The 18,172-nt window shown below is 45.7% G+C and overlaps 1 long non-coding RNA gene, 5 other non-coding genes and 1 pseudogene across 6 annotated transcripts in view; all 7 read left to right on the top strand.

The window, feature by feature from the left end:
* Window positions 1-13,184, top strand: part of LOC147710344 (uncharacterized) — a 29,163-nt gene extending 15,979 nt beyond the window's left edge. Inside the window, exons 16-21 of the long non-coding RNA XR_015295861.1 lie at window positions 3,818-3,865; window positions 6,272-6,317; window positions 8,206-8,256; window positions 10,361-10,398; window positions 11,248-11,353; window positions 13,056-13,184. This is a non-coding gene — a long non-coding RNA (uncharacterized LOC147710344). The remainder of the gene's footprint in view (window positions 1-3,817; window positions 3,866-6,271; window positions 6,318-8,205; window positions 8,257-10,360; window positions 10,399-11,247; window positions 11,354-13,055) is intronic.
* On the top strand, window positions 3,895-4,027 carry LOC147710350 (small nucleolar RNA SNORA17). Its single transcript, XR_015296193.1, has one exon. It is a non-coding gene; the product is annotated as a small nucleolar RNA SNORA17 (small nucleolar RNA).
* LOC147710349 (small nucleolar RNA SNORA17) lies at window positions 6,347-6,460 on the top strand (annotated as a pseudogene).
* LOC147710348 (small nucleolar RNA SNORA21) lies at window positions 7,345-7,474 on the top strand. Its single transcript, XR_015296174.1, has one exon. It is a non-coding gene; the product is annotated as a small nucleolar RNA SNORA21 (small nucleolar RNA).
* On the top strand, window positions 8,286-8,412 carry LOC147710347 (small nucleolar RNA SNORA17). Its single transcript, XR_015296196.1, has one exon. It is a non-coding gene; the product is annotated as a small nucleolar RNA SNORA17 (small nucleolar RNA).
* LOC147710346 (small nucleolar RNA SNORA17) lies at window positions 10,427-10,554 on the top strand. Its single transcript, XR_015296195.1, has one exon. It is a non-coding gene; the product is annotated as a small nucleolar RNA SNORA17 (small nucleolar RNA).
* On the top strand, window positions 12,391-12,521 carry LOC147710345 (small nucleolar RNA SNORA17). The gene has a single exon (XR_015296194.1). It is a non-coding gene; the product is annotated as a small nucleolar RNA SNORA17 (small nucleolar RNA).
* Window positions 13,185-18,172: the final 4,988 nt, after the last annotated feature.

Raw genomic sequence — 18,172 nt, 5'->3', positions numbered from 1 at the left:
AATAGCACGCACAAAAACCTGGAAAACATACTCTACCTTTTTAAAAAACGATTATGAAAAGAGGTGCCTACAAAGATGTATATAGCATCACATGAATTTGGGCTTCTGCAAAATAGTTGTGTGGCTCCAGCAGCAGGCGCGCCTAAGCGGCACTTGTGGTGTTTCTACAACATTTTGCCTACACTTTATAGGCTTACAGCCCACCCATTACCTTTTTTGTTACTGTGCCCTTCAAAGACTTAACTTGCTAGTGGTTAATCTTTGTTCCTTAGTCCATTTTGTTTCCTCCCATAGAGCACTGCCCAGTTACTGGTAGTATTCTTTCCTGACCTGCTTTCCAGCACTTTTGTTTACTTCCCGTGTTTGGCAAAGTGTCCCTTTTGGTCGGCTCCTCATTGGGAGCATTCGTGTCTTCCCTCGCCACAGCGTCGTTTAAACTGGGCTGTTAAAGATGTTTGCCACATCTATGGATCATACAGAGACCCATCTGATGCTGTATTGGCCTCTATGGGTTGTTGCCTCATTGCTGCTCATTTTGGATCCTTGGTAATCATTTCAGTTTGTCTTTTGCAGTCATTAACTTGCAAGGAAAATCAAATATAAATATTTTCAACAACATTGATAAATGACTGCTTTAAAATTGTGAATTGCCATAAAGTTTGTTTAAAAGGCGTGAAAGCATTCGATATTTCGTCGTGGCAATTATATTCTTTGACCCATCTAAATGTCAAAACACTTCAGTGTCTGTTGGTCCCACACAGATGGTGGCCAAGTGTTTACAGCAAGGAGTGCCTTGAGGCACACTGATGGGTCCGCTTTAAAGTTCAAGCAGTATTGTATTGGCACTTAATGTACCCTTCGCAGTTTGAGTCCAGAATTAAATAGCAACTGTTGTGCATGATTGAAAGAAGGTTCAGTGGGATTTTAAGATGCGTGTGCTGTTCATGTCTCCACAGGTATGTTGCGGCGCTTTAGTGTTTGAGGTGAGGCTCAAACGTGTGGGCAATGAGGTCGCGGTCTGTATAAACAGGACATTATTTATTTTTAAGGCCCATTGAAACTCTTGTCTAAGGAACAGCCAGATGTTGGTGCAGAGCTTCCGATTCTGTGACATCTGGATATTTAGTGTGACAAACACCACCCAATTCCATAACGCTCAATTTACTACCACCAACACAATTGCACTTCAGACTTTCGAATACAAAATGATTAAACTCCACATAATCACGACTCGAACACGAATGTACCCACAAAACCACTCTGCCTCATAGCAACAATCCACATAGTCAGCATGCCACATTTTTATCTGCATAATTTTTCACTCCACGCCAGATCTTTGCTACTTAACCACATATCCATTCCACATAATTCGACACAACTGCATTCAACACCACATCCCATCCACATCACAGAATTCCACATACTATGAAATTCAAGCGCACAATACATAATTAAACGCTACATACCACAATACCATTCCACATAGTTGCACTCCATGACAAACCCACTCCCCATAATTCCAGTACACAATACCACATAATTACTATCCACTTTCTACCTCACACATGCCAATTCCACTACACAAATCCACACCACACAATTCCACAACTGATCATTCCAGCCCTCCTAATTCCACTCCACACAACCTACATTCACTCCACATGGGTAAAAAACATTGTCACAACGCCGCTCCAACTCTTGCCAAAGCAAGACCTATTGTCTTTGCCAATACTGGTCTAACATGGTTGCCACCGCTTATAAGAGCAACAGTTTCTTCCCATGACATCACATTGGCTTACTTAGCGGAAGAAACTGCTTTCTTTGTAATTTTGAATGAAGGGAAATTTAGTCCATGAGACTGTCCGGTGACTGATGGGTTGGCGTTTAAGAACGAGGCTTTTAAAAAGCAGTTCGCATTATAGTGCTAATTAACACTAGTATTTCATAGGCGTGATGCATTGTATGGCTTTTGCTAGCATTAAAGAAATCGGGCCCAGGGAAGTGTAACTGGTCATTACATTAACATTTTTTAGTTGCAGGCCCAGATAGTTCCAGTAACTGTATACAAAGCTGTGGTTTATATGTGGTGCCAATCCTTACAAGAGATTTTAATCTAGCGATTGAGTGCATACCCCCTTCGTGGGGTCAGGTCAGTACGTTATTCCGATTTATATTTTTTTTAAAAAGCAAAAGGTCAGAAGCCAAAAATTATCGCCCAATATCACAGACTCGTCCGTCCAAGTGACGAGTAAAGTTTTATTATTGCGACTGGAGGAGTGAGTAAATAATTTAATTTCCCCAGCGCAACATGGTTTAGGTGAGCATTCGGGACTACAGAAATGTATTTAGAGCTGGTAATAGGTAAATACACACATGCTAAAGGGAGTCTATACCTATGCTTTGCAGATCTTAGTAGTGCCTTTGATCTAGTTGACCATACAATTTTGTGGCCTGCTTTACATAATCTCTGTACACCCAAAGGCATTCATTTCCTTGCAAGGCTTTATGAAATGTTATCCTGCAAAGTGAGATATGGACAGCCAGGCAAGTGCACTCCAGTTTTTTTGATGTTAAACATGGCAGCTGCCATGGTTGTGTCCTTGCCCCACTACATTTTTCGCTATTCATTAACCAGATTGATAATGTAGCAGTTTGATAATGTAGCAGTTGGAGAAGGTAGACTCCCTGCTAATATTGGGCAATCCCATACCGAATCTATTATGATAGGTGATACGGTGATACTTTCTAGGACCCCTGTAGGCCTACGACTCCTGGATAAATTATGCAAGTTTATAGCAGAACGAAAACTTGCATAACAAAACTAGCGTTTACCAGATGTGGCACCCAACCAATGAAATGTAACCTTTTTATTTTGCTAGCATTCCAGTCCAAACTGTCCAGTCATATTGCTGTGTAGGGGTAACCATTTGTGCAATGGGGAGTGGAATCTGGAATTATCAAATGTTCGCTCCAAGATGGTCAAGAATGCATGCAGGGCTCTTAAATTTGCATGTAAATTGGGTAACCCCTGTAAAGGAAGTGTTGACAATGTATAAGGAGAGATTCGGCCCTATAGCCATATATAGTGCCAGGGTATGGGGCTATCATGTTTGCCAGGACCTGTAAGAATAAAATGTCTTAAAGTACTTTTAAGCCTGTCAACCTCCGCATCTGCTGAGCTAATATAACTGAAGGTGGATCTGATATACTTAGCAGATTTGACTTCTATGCGGCCACTGCTGGTATGGAGATCTATATGGGCTAAAGATGAGACCGCCTTTACTAAATCTATCGTTCATATCCCATAGCTAAAATATATGGTTGATACATATTAAGCTATAAAATATACAGATCTTTGACCACCCGTGACAGGTGGCTTCTTTAAACAAAAGGAAGATTATTTCTAGGCATTAAAACTGTAGGGGCCCCACAGGCTTCAACAAACCGAATCAAGTATATTGAACCGAAAGTCTCACCCTTTAATGTAATGGTGGCTACATGACCCTGGTGTTCTAATTTGTACATTCTATTGCTTCTGGGGGGATCCGGGCTGTTATAAAAGCTCACATAACGTGTCGTGAATGCACTTTTAAACCCCATCTCATCACGGAGGTTTAAGGATTTTGCATTTTTTCTTTTCCTGCTCTGATAGAATTTCAGCACAGATCTCATCGCGCTGGGTGTTGCTTTTCGTTCAACTTGTACCTTGTTGGACAATTTTTAAATGGGTTCTCCTTGCTCCGCGTGACTTGATTGTGATTAAAATGAACTTTCCGCGGATGGTCCTTTGCTGAGCCTCTTCCCTTTGTTTCTGCAGATGCGACAGAAGCCCTGCTGGCCTTGGATACCTGAAAGGCCCTTCATGGTGAGTGGACTGTGGTTCTTGCAGTGTGTCCCGCTCCTAAAGGCGTTGCAGACACAGCTGCAGTGCTGTGTGTGTGTCAGTAGGTGGCGCAGAGAGACTGGCTGTGTCTACGCTCGGTGCTCCCAAACCAGGAGCACTCAGAATGATTAGCAGCCAAACACTCGTTTTCTAGAGCAGTGGTTTTCTTGTGCAGTTCACTGAAGATTCACTTCATGCATTTGGTAACAGTGAGCCAGTACCTAGAATGTACAGCTTTAAAATCTACTCTGAAGTCCTGTTTTTGTCTAGGTCTGAATTAGACTCCCAGTGATGCTAAAGCCGTTGGTTCCTGGTCCTCCATTACAACCTGTGTTGGTTGAATGTGGGATTTTTCTCCTTCCTTTCTCAGTCCTTTTAGTCTTGCGATGCCCATTTTGCCTGGTCTGCCGTCCTGTACAATAATGTTCATGGCATTTGTTCTTCCCCAGTGTCTTCTACCCTCACCTCACCTAGTATCTTCCATGCCAACTCCAGAGTTATAAAGTTGCTGTTTGCGTCATGGGTCTACAATAGATGTGACTACAGTGACTTGTAAGGTTGTGTGTCATTGCATAATTCTGCGAGACCTCCAGGTATACAGGTTCTGCCTGGAAAGTACACTCCGAGCCCCGGCTGTAGGTGAATCTGGTCTTTACCCTCCAAACCTGAGGTCTCCCATACTCGAAAGGGTAGTTTTGCTGGGGGCACGCGTTCACTAGTTAACATCTCCTTGGGCTCTTTATACACGGCTTTTTGATAGCTTGTAGTGGTTACCTAGCAAGAGGGTGGCTCTAGGTCACTTAACCAAGGGTCTGCCTGTCATTGATGGTGGTCAGATTATTCAGTGATGGTTAGATGTTGGCATCTTCTGGAGCTAGAAGAGTGAGCTGGAGTGGGACACTAACGTAGGCCTTCACTGTGCATGATGAGTCCCCTGCACAGCCACGTATTTACTGATTTGAAAATGTGGCATCAGGACCTGGGCTGGGGGCACTCCGGGATGGATGACACACCAGGAAAGCTGACACCTGCCCAGAATGGATACTCTTACCATTCTTAACTAGTATGCTAGTCACCATCTTTAATATGCATGTCTAGCCGGCTCCTGCATGGTTCGGTAGTGCTGCACGGCCATGTGCGTTTTCTGGCCTACTGTTTCCTCCAGTAAATCATGCAGACCCTCTGGAGGTGGGGGCTGGTTTCATTTTTCATTGGTAATGTCCAGTGAAATCTCTTCATAGAACCCTTGTGGGCACTCTGCCACAGCTTCCATGCCAGGAAGGTGTCCAAGCCCAAAAACGTAGCCCCCTCGTGCCGGGTTTTTCTCGCAGACGTGTGCATCGCATATGCAACAGGTGGACTAGTTAATGCTGCAGACATGGTTCATTTAGCACCTGCATACATGATTCACAAAAGGGCTGTCCCTGTACCCCATGTGGTGGTCTCTGGATCTTTTGTCCAGGCCCTAGAGGAAGCTTTATCTTCTGGTGTTCGGAAGTCTCCCTTGGCGACAGAAGGATGCCGAGTGTAGGTCAACACCCTTCGCAGCCCAGACTGAGGACTCTCTGCTCTGCCCCTACCAGACACTACCTGAGCATGGCTCACTCGGACATTTTCAACAGGATCACTGGAGAGATTCTAAATGTTGATGGCTTTGTCAGGGTGATGGGGTCTGGGATCAGCCCCCTTGTGGGAGGTTGGTGGTCTAATCCTTTTTACCAAGGGATCATGTAGCCTGGCGCCACAGAAAAGCTTTGACCGTAGGGTCCTTGTGAAATCTAGCGCTGGAACGCTTTAGAACTGTCCTGTCCCTTGAAGCGCTGACTGCCTGGTGTTACGGTTCCTATTCTGCTGCCCCATGTTTCTCCGCCCTCGCATCCTGCGCTAAGCCTGGACTGCTCGTCCCGCTGCCCAGACCTAGGTCCTGTCTAGTTGTGGGCAGGTCTGACCGCTGCATCTGTTGGATGCGCAGCGCTGCTGCCCACTGCCACAGTCTGTGCATCGGTGTCTGGCAGGGGTGGAGCGGTCCTAGTTGTTACTTTGGCGGCAGAAGGTGGTGGCCCTGGGAGCTCGGCACGCATCCCTCGACACCACTGGTTGTGCTACTCCAACTTCTGACCTTCTGTCCCACCCCTGATGCCCCGGAGAGCCCGGAGGGCGCGGATACTTGTGAAATTTATCCTGGCTCAGTGTTTATCCCAGAATTAAACTTCTAAGAGGTGTACGGTTTGGCAAGAGTGTCACATGGTCCCTATTTCAATGTATTCTTCCCTGATTAATGGGTCTGATCTCATTTATCATAGCTTAATTTTTATACTTCAAACCAGATTAGACCTTTACATGTGGCCTTTTCTATGCAGCTTTTAGATGCTCGTTTTTTCTTTCCAGCTGTGGTAATGAAGACTGAAGTTTGGCGGCGCGGACTATCCTGATGGTGAGCATGTTTAAATTCTTCAAATGAACTCTGCTCCTAGAGGTGCTGTAGACCCAGCTGAAGTGCTGGGTGGGATAGTAGGTGGCAGAAACAGATTAAGGTCTACACTGCTCTACCATGAGCCCGCCGAATGATTGAACAGCCAAACCAGTACAATTTGTTCTCTTTAGATGGCGTTGAATGTGTCAAATAACAGGTGGGTCCCATCCCGTTGCAACTTCAGTGAGTAACTTGAAGAGAATGTGACCTCCTACCTGGATCGAATATAATTTGAAATACAATAGTGCCAAGTCTTATTAGACGTGGACTCTTATTGGTAGATATGTCATTCTTGGCAGTGTGCCGTGAAGTCCGTTTTTTTTTATTTTTAGGTTGAGCCTAAGCAAAGTGTGCGCTTTCCCTTCAAAGCATGTTACATACTTTGTGGGTTTACATCCTGCCCTTTGCTTTTTTATTTATCACTTCGGTTGTCCTTAAAGACGGTTGGTGGTTAAACTTTGCTCTTTGTCCCTCCTTTTTGTGCTTTGTTCCCTCCCACAGAGCAGCGCCCAACTTATCTTTCCACTTTGTGGCTTATTTGTTTGTCTTGGATCTTTTCTTCCCTGCTTATTTGCACAGGCTTCAGTTTTGTTTGGTTCCTGATCCTTTTGTGGCACTTGAACAGCAGTGTTTCACCTTATGCTTTTGTGGCAGCTAAAACATTGTGCTTCTCGTTTATTTAAATATTTACATCAAAAGGGCAAAATAGTGTGTGTGCGCGCGCTTTCAAAGGTTCCCCATCCTCTTCCCCCCTGCTATGCTTGCTCCCAACACTGCTTTAAACTCCCTTTGGCTTTTGACCATGCTTGCAGGACACTGTTTCAATTTTCAGTGCAATCTGTGCGTAATCCTTTACTTAAACTTGTTAGTCAAGTCAGGAACATTGTATCGCGCACATCACTTCCGAAGAGTCTCTAGAATGATCATCCCTCTAGAACAGGATGTGTTGATGACCAGATAAGAACACATTTGATATGTACGCTGAATGCCCCTTCTAAAAAGCACTTGCTGGGCCTCTTGTGGCTCAGTGAGTTGTCGTTGAAGGGCAAAGCAACAACGCTGCGTTTGGGTGAGGTGGCTGCTGTGTGCAGTTTACCTCAATCCGTTGCGTGACAGGTGCATTGCGCCCAAGCCTTGCAGGAGTGGGGGTGATTCCATAAATGTTTTGTTCTAAATCAAGTGAAAGTGTCTGAAGACAGTTATGCTGTAAATCGTACATGGGGATAGCAGTAATATTTATTGTGTAAAATAGCCTTCGTGACCACAATTTCTCTGTTTCTTCAGGACATGGTGGTTCATTGAAAGTGAGCTTTTATTCTGTGCAGGATGATATTTGGTGCTTAATTTTAGAGTGGTCATCCCCCGACTAACGAACCTTGGGACAAGGGCAACTTTAGCTAAGCACAATGGGCGCTGATGTGCAAAACTGCACCTTTTTCAATTACCAATGCGCAGAAATTTTCAGTTTAATAGTGAACTTCTTATCCGACCTAAACAGAAGGAACTGCTGTCGATCTTTGAACGAGGAAGGGAAATGTAGAATGGTGCACCACATGACCCTGGTGTTCTAATTTGTATATTCTGAGGGATCCGGGGTGTTATAAACCTCCTATAACATGAATTCACTTTAAAGCACATCTCCCCGCAGAGGTTTAATGTGGTATTTTGTTTATTTCCTGCCATGATAGAATTTCAGTCCAGATCCCATCTCGCGGTTTGTTGCTTCTCGTTCAACTTGTACTTTGTGGGACGGTTTTGGAATGGGTTTCTCCTTGCTCCGCGTGACTTGACTGCGATTTAAATGATCTTTCCGCGGATGGTCTCTTACATGTTCCCTTTGTTTCTGCAGATGCGACCAGAGAAGCCCTGCTGGCCTTGGATACCGGAAAGGGCCTTCATGGTGAGTGGACTGTGGTTCTTGCTGTGTGTCCCGCTCCTAAAGGCGTTGCAGACACAGCTGCAGTGCTGTGTCAGTAGGTGGCGCAGAGAGACTGGCTGTGTCTACGCTCGGTGCTTTGAAACCATGAGCACTCAGAATGATTATCAGCCAAACACGTTTTCTAGAGCAGTGGTTTTCTTGTACGGTTACACTGAAGCTTCGTTTAATGCATTTGGTAACCGTAAGCCAGTACCTAGAATTTACAGCTTTAAAGTCTGCTCTGAAGCCCTGTTTTTGTTTAGGTCTGAATTGGACTCCAAGTGATGCTAAAGCCTTTGGTTCCTGGTCCTCCATTACAACCTGTGATGGTTGAATGTGGGATTTTTCTCTCCCCTTTTTCAGTCCTTTCGTCTGGAGATGCCCACTTTGCCTGGTCTGGCAGTGCTGCCCGGTCATGTGCATTTTCTTGCCTACTGTTCCCTCCAGTGAGTTCAGCAAATCATGCCCACCCTCTGGAGGTGGGGGCTCGTTTCATTTCTCATTTACGTGAGCTGTGATTGGTTAATGGGGCACCCAGCGTGTCCTGAATCTGAGTGCCGGTAGTTGCAGCCCCTGAGCCTAGGCTGTTGGTGGTAATGTCCAGGGAAAAAGGACTCCATACTATTCTTGTAGGTAGTCTGCCAACTCTTCCATGCCAGGAAGCTGTCCAAGCCCAAAAACTGGGGCCTTGTGCCGGGCATCTTAAAGAAGACTATTGCATCGCATATGCAACAGGTGGACTAGGTACAGTTCATGGAGCGTCTGCATACATGCGTCACAAAATGTTTGTCCCTGAATCAAGTGGGTATGTCTCTAGATTCTGTCCAGGCCCTTGAGGAAGCTTTATCTTTCGGTGTTGGGAAGTCTCCCTTGGCGACCGAAGGATGCCGAGTGTAGGTCCACACCCTGCGCAGCCCAGACTGAGGACTCTCGGCTCTGCCACTACCAGACACTACTTGAACATGGGCCACCTGGACATTCCCAACAGGAACACTGGAGAGATTCTAAATATTGATCGCTTTGTCGGGGTGATTAGGTCTGGGATTCATATTTCAGTGCAGAACCATTTATTTTGGCCCGTGTTCCATTTTTGGCGAGATTAAGACTGTTCTGCACTTTCTTTCAACCTTTTTGGTACCAAGTGCTATGTGTCTCCCATTTCAGACCCATTGGAGGTTCGCTGCCTAAAACCCTTGTAACCAAGGGATCGTGTAGCAGTCGGATGCCTGACTCCACAGAATAGCTTTGATCAGAGGGTCCTTGTGAAATCTAGCGCTAGAACTCTTTAGAACTGTCCTGTCCCTTAAAGCGCTGACTGCATGGTGTTAAGTCTCGCTTTTTGCTCTAAGCCTGGACTGCTCGTCCAGCCCTGAGTGGTCCTGTCTTGTTGTGGGCAGCTCTGACAGCTGCATCTGTTGGACGCGCTGCTGCCCACTGCCCCCCTGCCCCAGTCTGTGTATCGAGGTGTCTGGCAGGGGTGGAGCGGTCGTATTTGTTACTTTATCGGCAGCAGGTGGTGGCCCTGGGAGCTCTGCACGCATCCCTCGACACCACTGGTTTTGCTACTCCACTTTTGACTTTCTGTCCCACTCCTGGTACCCCTGGAGAGCCCAGAGGGGGCGGCTACTTGTGAAATGTATAATGGCTCAATATTATGTTTATTCCAGAATTAAACTTCTAAGAGCAGTGTACCGTTTGCGTAAAACTGACTCCGGGCTGAAGTGTCATACTAGCAACCATCTCCGGAGTACAAATCGGATAGAATGACCCCTTCAGTCACGGTTACTGAACTTTTTGGTTTAAGTGGGGGCGATGCGTGCAGACGCACCGTCGCCAGATCCGAGGTTTACGAAGTCCAAAATATCACTTTAGTATTGCGCAGATGCAGCAAGGGAACGATGCTTTAAGCACATCCCTGTTGCCGACATGGAATTGCCACATAAGACTGCGTGTTTTCATTATTTGGGAGATGCGTGCTTCAACAACCCACCCATGGCCTTGTTGTGTTCACGGTCTAACGTGCGTTTGAATAGACTCCACATTTGAATGTCCTCTGTATTCATATTGGCTCGCTTTTGTTTTGCAGATGGAAATGAAGGCGGCTGGATCTAAGGTGCCTCCGAGGTAAGAATGATTCAAACCTTATTTGATTCCCGCTCCTACAGGCGTTGCAGACACAGCTGCAGTGCTGTGTGTCAGTAGGTGGCGCAGAGAGACTGACTGTGTCTACGCTCGGTGCTTGAAACCATGAGCACTCAGAATGATTAGCAGCCAAACACACTTATAGTATTGTACAGTGCGAGAATCCTTCTGTACCAGATATTGGGGGTACCAGACAGCTATAGGACATTATTTCTAGCAAACCGGGATAAGATTCAGCTGAATGGCCGGGGGAAGCACTTAATGTGCAGTAATATGGGAAGAACTCCCTCGACGATTGATCCACTCGGACGTCCTCACCAGTGTGGCAGTGTTGCCTCATCACAGCAAAGGTGTTGACAGTGAACTAAGTTATAAGCGAGGTTTCTGCCCCTATCATTGACCTCTCAAGCAAGTGGCCTGTAGAACATCTGTATCCTCTGTCCGCGTGACTGGCCCAGTTAGTACCAGGTGCATGAGTTTTATAGCGCAGTTTTTGATGGGTGTTCGTGATGGCGATGTAATTGGGTGTTTTCAGAACCTTGTTTAATGAATAAAATAGTACTTTGTTGCGCAAGAATAAGTCGAATCTGTGTCAGAATTTATGGAATATTAACTACCAAAAATATCCATGGCGGGACTCCTTTCCGCAGAATGCCTGCACTTGGGTGTGCCCTATGTTGTAGATTTGACTGACACTGGGCAGTTCTAGGAATGTTCTCGCTGCTAACTTGAGCATTTTAAAGCTTTGCCTCTGTCTGACTTTAACTTGCTTTGAACGCTAAGCAGCGCTTCTCGACGGGGCTCACTCCCTGTCTTGTATCTTATCTGCAGAATGCTTTGAGGTTTTTCGCCTTCTTCCAAACTTGTGACTGGAGCAGATGAGCCCGAATTCCAGTGGCTTCAGCAGGATGCTGTGAACTTAAGGCGCTCGTCTGAGGTGAGTTGTACAGGTGATGCTGTGAAGGTATGCATGTGTCCTGGTGCAGTTCTGCCAGTTAAGTGTAACGCATACATCCAAGGCGTCTTGCAGCAACCACTGGCAAATAACCGCTAGACCTGTTTGCAGTGCTAGGCCTGGGCGTAGTTCACTGAGTTTTGCTACGCGGACCGCTGCGAAGTTGCAAAACTCTGCATGGCGGAGTGCAGTGTGAACTTCAGTTTGTGCTGGTATTCCTGCCGCTCGGGTAGAACTTCTACCCGAGCAGCCACTCGCTTTCATGAAGTTACCTTACACAATCGCATGCGGGGGGAAACTCTGCTGTACATTGTAAAGCTGAGTTTTCTGCACACCGAGCTCCAGAGTGTAGAAAACTCTACAAACTGAGCAAAGTTCACCGTCAAGGCCTCTTTGCACCATCTTCTGTCTCTGCACAGCTATGATCTGCAAAGGTTGCTTCTATGGAAGTGTGGGCACTGGAGCCAATTCATCCTCTTAAAAATATACCATTATAAAAGATGTAGAATAGATTCAGCAGGAGATTTCATAGGTCAACAGTTCCTTGTGATTTAATGTCGCTTGTCCTGGATTTAGAACTGCCATGTGTAGACTGCGTTGGCATAGCAGAACCCTAGTTTCCTCCAATGGGCTTTGTCAAGGCTTGTATATTGTAGAATGGCTCGCATAATCAAGTAGATTAAGAGTATTGAACTGATAAATGGGGGTATTGTAATTGCCTCCCATGCAGGATGCTTGCCCATCTGGACACTACACGGACCCTTTGTGACCTGCTGCAGTCACCTAATGAAAATTTGGACGACTTTCCTACGCGATCTGCTCTACCACAAATATGCTTGACCAAGTCCATCAGACCACTTGTTTGGTGCTCTGTTCTGTCAAGTGATGCAGCAAGCCATGCGGAAATTAACTTCATGAGCTCTTGCTGAATTTGTAGTGTTCATACAGTTTTCTCTCTGTGCTCATTGTTACTTTTGGAGCTTTTATGGTTTGGTGGGCCTTCACTGTTCCGCAGGGTCAATGCCCCCAGAGGCGTTGCAGACACCGCTGCAGTGCTGTGTTTGTGTCATTGGGTGGCGGAGAGTAACCGGCTATGTCTACGCTCAGTGCTCTGAAACTGAGTGCTCAGAATGATTAATAGCCGCACACTGACTGTATGACTGGCTTTGAAAGTCCAGTGGTGTTTGGTTGCTAGGAAAGACATTCTGGTTTTTAATGCGAGGCCCTGGTTTGTCAAACTTGACATCTGACATTGCTGTCTCATTGGCTCCAGGGTCCTAAACTTTCAGGGTCTGCATGCTTTTGGAAGACTGCAGCAAGGTGATGGCTACTGTTTTGATTAACCCCTTCAGTGCTGATGACAAAGCCAGCTTTTCATGAGTTACCTGCGCTGTGCTGATGACGAGCTGGCTTTGTCACAAAACTATAGTATTCAAAGAATGTCAGCACCCAGCGGGGGAACCCCTAGCAGCCAAGGTGTTAATATGTAAGAAATATACCGGGGGCAAGGACCCTGGAATTTGACATGTTTGTTTTGTGGCATTTGTTGGAAAATGGTTTTAAAGCAGTCCCATTTAGCAACTGTTCTCTAGGTGTCTTAACGATGGTTACGGAAGTGTAATACCAGCTTGAACGTCTTGCGTATGCTTAAAAAATACTAACCAGATTAAATTTTCTCTTTCAGGTGGAATTGTGCTGCAGGAGAATCCAGAACTATGCACGGGGTGCATTAGCTACTTTTTGTGTCCATTGCTACATTTTGTTAAACTGCATTAACTTGCAAAAACTGCTAATTAAACAATTTGACATGGCATTTTTGTGTTCATGAATGTACAGCGCCACACAACTGTTTGGTATTTAGTATGATTTGTACAATCTTTAGAATGCAAATTCCCTAACATGCTTCTGTATTTTGGCATTTTCCTGCCACAATTGGTACGTGTAACTTGCATGTGATGGATTCTGCAGCTTTGTCAAGCTTTAGGATTGAACTGGCTTCACACATTTATTCTGCTTTTAAACAATCTGTTGGGCAGCAAGTCTTAAGTATGCAGTAGCAGTTCAATAAATTGGGCCCACCCATATTTATCCTGGGATTGGCTGTGCATCGCGCAAAGGAAGTGCAATCCTTAGATCAGACTAAAGCCACCTTGTGTGGCTTGGAAAATCTGTAGTAAAACAAGGCAGTGCAGGTCACTGCATTGTTACTCTGAGCTGGGAAGGGTTTCCATGTCTTGCCACGCATCCACGCGTGTATTTTTTCTAATTACATACTTGCCAAAACTGGGAATACCTTCAAATTGTACGCCTGCCAATAGTTTCAATGAGGAGAGCTTTTTTCTTTTCCTTTGTTGTGCTGCCGCAGCAGACTGGGGGGAAAACAACTTATTTTTGTGCCAGAAGGTATTCTTCCCATCTGTAAGGCCAACTAGTCAGAAGGTGATAAGAGCCTAAATAAGCTTTTGGCAGCAATCCACTGACAACCTGAAAATCCATGTGTTCAGGGCATGAGCTGCAGATCCTACATTTAGCAATAGATCGCCACCTGGTGTTGTGATTGGATGATTGCAGGTTGTTGTCTTCTTGGAAGAAGTCTTTTGTAGTCACGAGATGGGTGACTCCTCCCTTGGACAATACTGCGCATGGTCATACTCATCCTCCGATTGTTTTTCCGCCACTGGGTTCGGATGAGTTTTCTGCTCCGGCTAGAAAGACCTTTTCTGCTTTTTCGAAGCGAAACTTCAAACAAACTTCTTACGACATCGAATAGACTTTCGACATCAGCTACATTCCGGTGCGTCGACGCGGGCCATTGGGCCCATCGGCGCCATGCGGCCTACGCCTCATGGACAGAACTCCATTCAAGAGATGCACGGTATGTAGAGCAAAATTGCCTCATAGCGACCATCATGAGGTTTGCAACCTTTGTCTCTCGCCAGAACACGAGTCGACCTACACAGCCTGTGCCTCCTTCCGATCGAACACCATTTGGGATCGGAGGGCCCGTCAACACGAAATGAGATCAGCACCAGCGGCCATCTTTGAAGAGGAGATCGTCGAAGAAGACTTCTCAGAGGACGAATATCCAATCAAAGATCTCTGAGGACGAGGCTCCACTTGGCGCAGAGGAGGGCTCGCCTGATCTCCAGATAATATCCGGGGCAGAGGATTCGGACGATTCGATCCCATCTCGACAACACATGAGTACATCTGCCCCTGCACGACAGACATTACCCAAACAGAAGGCAATAGTCAGCACTCCGCCCATGGGGCCCAGTCGAGACCGATGTTTACCCTCGAACGCCCCGCCCCGCCTTCAGGCCCAGCTCCAAGGAAAGAATATGCCTTTCGGTGCCGAGGCACCGAAAGGCATAATGTGCCAGGTACACCTCCTCCATTGGCACCAAAACATCCTTCGACACCAAAGATAAAACCACCTTCGGCGCACAAAGACAAGGACACGTCGGCACCCGTACCATCGGTGCCGAAGCCAAAACCTGTACCAAACCCGAGAGCTTCAACTCTGAAACCTTCCGGTTCAAAAAACAGAGGGGAAGCCAGTTTCTGGCGCCACAGGACCAGCAAAACCTGTCTCCACGCTGAAACCTCTAATATCTGTATCAAAGACCCCAGATAAGGATAAACAACCTTCGGTACCAAAAACATTGCCAAAAGACTCAGCTACTCATAGTGCAAAAAGCACTAAACCACCTCTATCGGCTCCGAAAAAAATCTACGCCGAAGATTATAGTAGAGGAATAACTGTTTAGACCAGATCCTAGACAGAAAAAGGTCCATATTAATCCAAAAACTGGACCTGTGGAAGCGGTCCCTTATAAAGAGACCAGTGGTTCCTGCCAAAAAGGACGGCTACTTCTCCGATGCACCCTTCCTCTCCTTCTTACACTCGTTACTCCATATGTGGAACCTATAACTTCTATTCACACTCCTGCATCATCACACCACACTGATGAGGAGTATGATTTTGGTGGGGGATGATGTTCCAGAGCCACATACATACCCTTTAGATGAGGATGTTAACACAGAATACCCTAAGGATAATTCATATAATTTTGCACCAAATAATGCACCAGACATCCCTGATCCTCAGTACTACCCAACAAAACCTTCCCCTACAGAGGACAGTATTGGTTTTTAATCATTTATTAAACAGAGCTGCACTTTACCATGGGGTTCCTATGCACTCTGATGCCATTGAGGAGGACTTCTTGGTAGACCCTTTCGAACAGTCACAAAAGTCTACCCAAATATTACCAATGATTAGGGGAGTCATTAAACGTGCTCCAGAGATTTTCAAAGATCCATTTAGGTGTAGGGTGTTAAATCCTAGAATAGAGAAAGTATAGGCCAGCACCAGCTGATCCAGTATACATGAAGGGCCATCCGCCATTAGACTACTTGGTAGTGTCAAATGCACGCAAGAGGGCCAATTCTCAAACTTCTGGGGACACCCCCGCCTGACAGTCCAAAATTATTGATGCGTCCGTAAAACTAATTGCTGCACAAGCAACAAACATGGCGCATAGCAAACACACCGGCTTTACACTCACGACGAACAGGTCTCATTATGATCAACTAGAAAAGTTAATGGAACACCTACCAGATCAACACAAGGATCTGGCAGCAGAACGTTTACAAGAAGGCAAATTAATTTCAAATTTTTAAGTAAATGTACACTAGATGTAGCTGACACATCATCCAGAGCAGTGAACACTAGTGTTATCCCCAGGTGTGACGCATGGTTAGCATATCTGGTTTTAAACCAGAGGTACAAACTACCATCCTAAACCAGCCCTTTAATCAGAACCAATTGTTCGAGCCGGAGGTAGATAATACATTAGAAAAGATGAAGGACCGACACCGCTACGTCTATGGGGGCATTACAATCTACCCAAACTAGAGGTTCCTTTCGCCGCTCCTCTTATAGAGGAGGGTCCAAGCAGACGGGCGCACACACACAACCTCTTTTAAAACACACACTCATCCCTCTAATAAAGGATATTTTAGAGGATACAGAGGCAATAACCAGGGAAGAGGTCGAGGTAGCAACAACCGCTCCTCTTCCACTCCTAAACAGTGACTTCACTCTGCCTCCCCTACAGCATTCCATTCCTGTAGAGGGCAGACTTTCAGTTCCTACCTGTCTGGAACTCCCATCACAACAGACGGGTGGGTAAGACAAGTTATCCAACATGGCTACTGCCTAGAACTCATCAACACCCCCCCCCCCCCCCCCCAACATACCACCCAGGCAGTATCCAATGTCTGTAGAACACATAACTCTGCTTCAACAGGAAGTTCTAGTACTTCTACAAAAAGATGCTATTCAAGTAGTTCCATTACAAGGAACAGGAGTCTACTCCCTGTACTTCTTCATTCCAAAGGACGGGACTTTAAGACCAATTCTTGACCTCAGGCCACTCAACCACTACATACAATCAGATCATTTTCACATGATCACTTTACAACAGGTACTCCCATTACTACAACAGGGTGATTTTCTGTCCTCCCTAGACCTAAATGACGCCTATTTTCACATTCCAATACATCCTGCGCACAGGAAGTATTTAAGGTTTGTCATACAAGGACAACTATCAGTTCAAAGTCCTTCCATTCGGGGTTACAACAGCACCACGAGTGTTTACAAAGTGCTTAGCAGTAGTAGCAGCACATCTCAGATGACGACAAATACATGTCTTCCCCTACCTAGACGACTGGCTCATAAAAGCAAGATCGTACAAATTTCATGGTATCTGCTATCTCCAAAAAGGCTGACTCAGTAGAATATTTTGGTCTGAAGCCAGACTGACGTGGATGGAGAGCCTGTCTCGCAGTAATCCGCCAATTCCGTATACACAATTTTCTCTAATTTTCCCCAGTACGGGTAACAGATATTGGTCTGTAGTTGGTGAGATCTAAGTAATCAATATTAGTTTTTTCTTTAGTGGCTTTACTATAGCGAACTTCCATTCATCTGGGACTGTCCCTGTGGCCAGAGGAGTTCACAATCTCCTTCATAACTGCGGCAACAATATCTATTAGGTGATGTAGCAGCAGCGGAGGGCAGGCATCCATTGGGAGCCTGATTTACAGGCCAGTATAGCTTCTTTTGTCTGGGCGAGGGTGGCCGGTTCGAACCCTTGGAGGTCTATTCTTCCATTGCTGTTATAAGTCCCCTTTGTCACTATGTGCTCCAAATGGTCATGGTTGACAACGTTCTTTTGAATCTTTTTTGTCAAAATGGATTGCAATATCATACCTGAGAGGAAGGAATTTCAACATGCAATCCATTAGATCTGTAAAGCTCAGAGGTGGCAGAACACTTGCTGGGTGAAATGGATGCTGGAATGTTACATGCAAGTGCTAGTTTGCGTTTTTTTGTTGGTGGTTAATGGTGGTGGGGTGTAGTGAGCCATAACGTCTGGTATATGGTCCCTTTAGATTATAACTAGCGGCCCGTCCCGACGTTGTCCGGGTAAAAAAAAGGCTAGGCAGCAATGGTTTTAGTATCATTGTACATTCGTCCCACATGATAAGAGAAACATTTTGAAGCAGTGTCCCCAAAGGTCAGTTTTTCCGAATAGAGCATATTGAATCCCTTTCAAGGGAAACTGTTAGAGGCAGTTCAAAGGTAGAATGTGCTCTTTTCCCAGCTGTTAGCAAAGTGGCAGCTATTCCAGATGAAGCAACAGCTAGAGCCAAATTCCCAGAAGATCGAACTTTGGCAAGTATGAGGTTGATTAGGTAAGTCTTTCCTGTGCCACTGGGGGCGTCTATGAA

This window comes from Lissotriton vulgaris, chromosome 5 (assembly GCF_964263255.1).
Source record: "Lissotriton vulgaris chromosome 5, aLisVul1.2, whole genome shotgun sequence".
Lineage (NCBI taxonomy): Eukaryota > Metazoa > Chordata > Amphibia > Caudata > Salamandridae > Lissotriton > Lissotriton vulgaris.
Note: the sequence above shows the minus strand (reverse complement) of the source record. Positions and strands in the feature narration are given on the sequence as shown.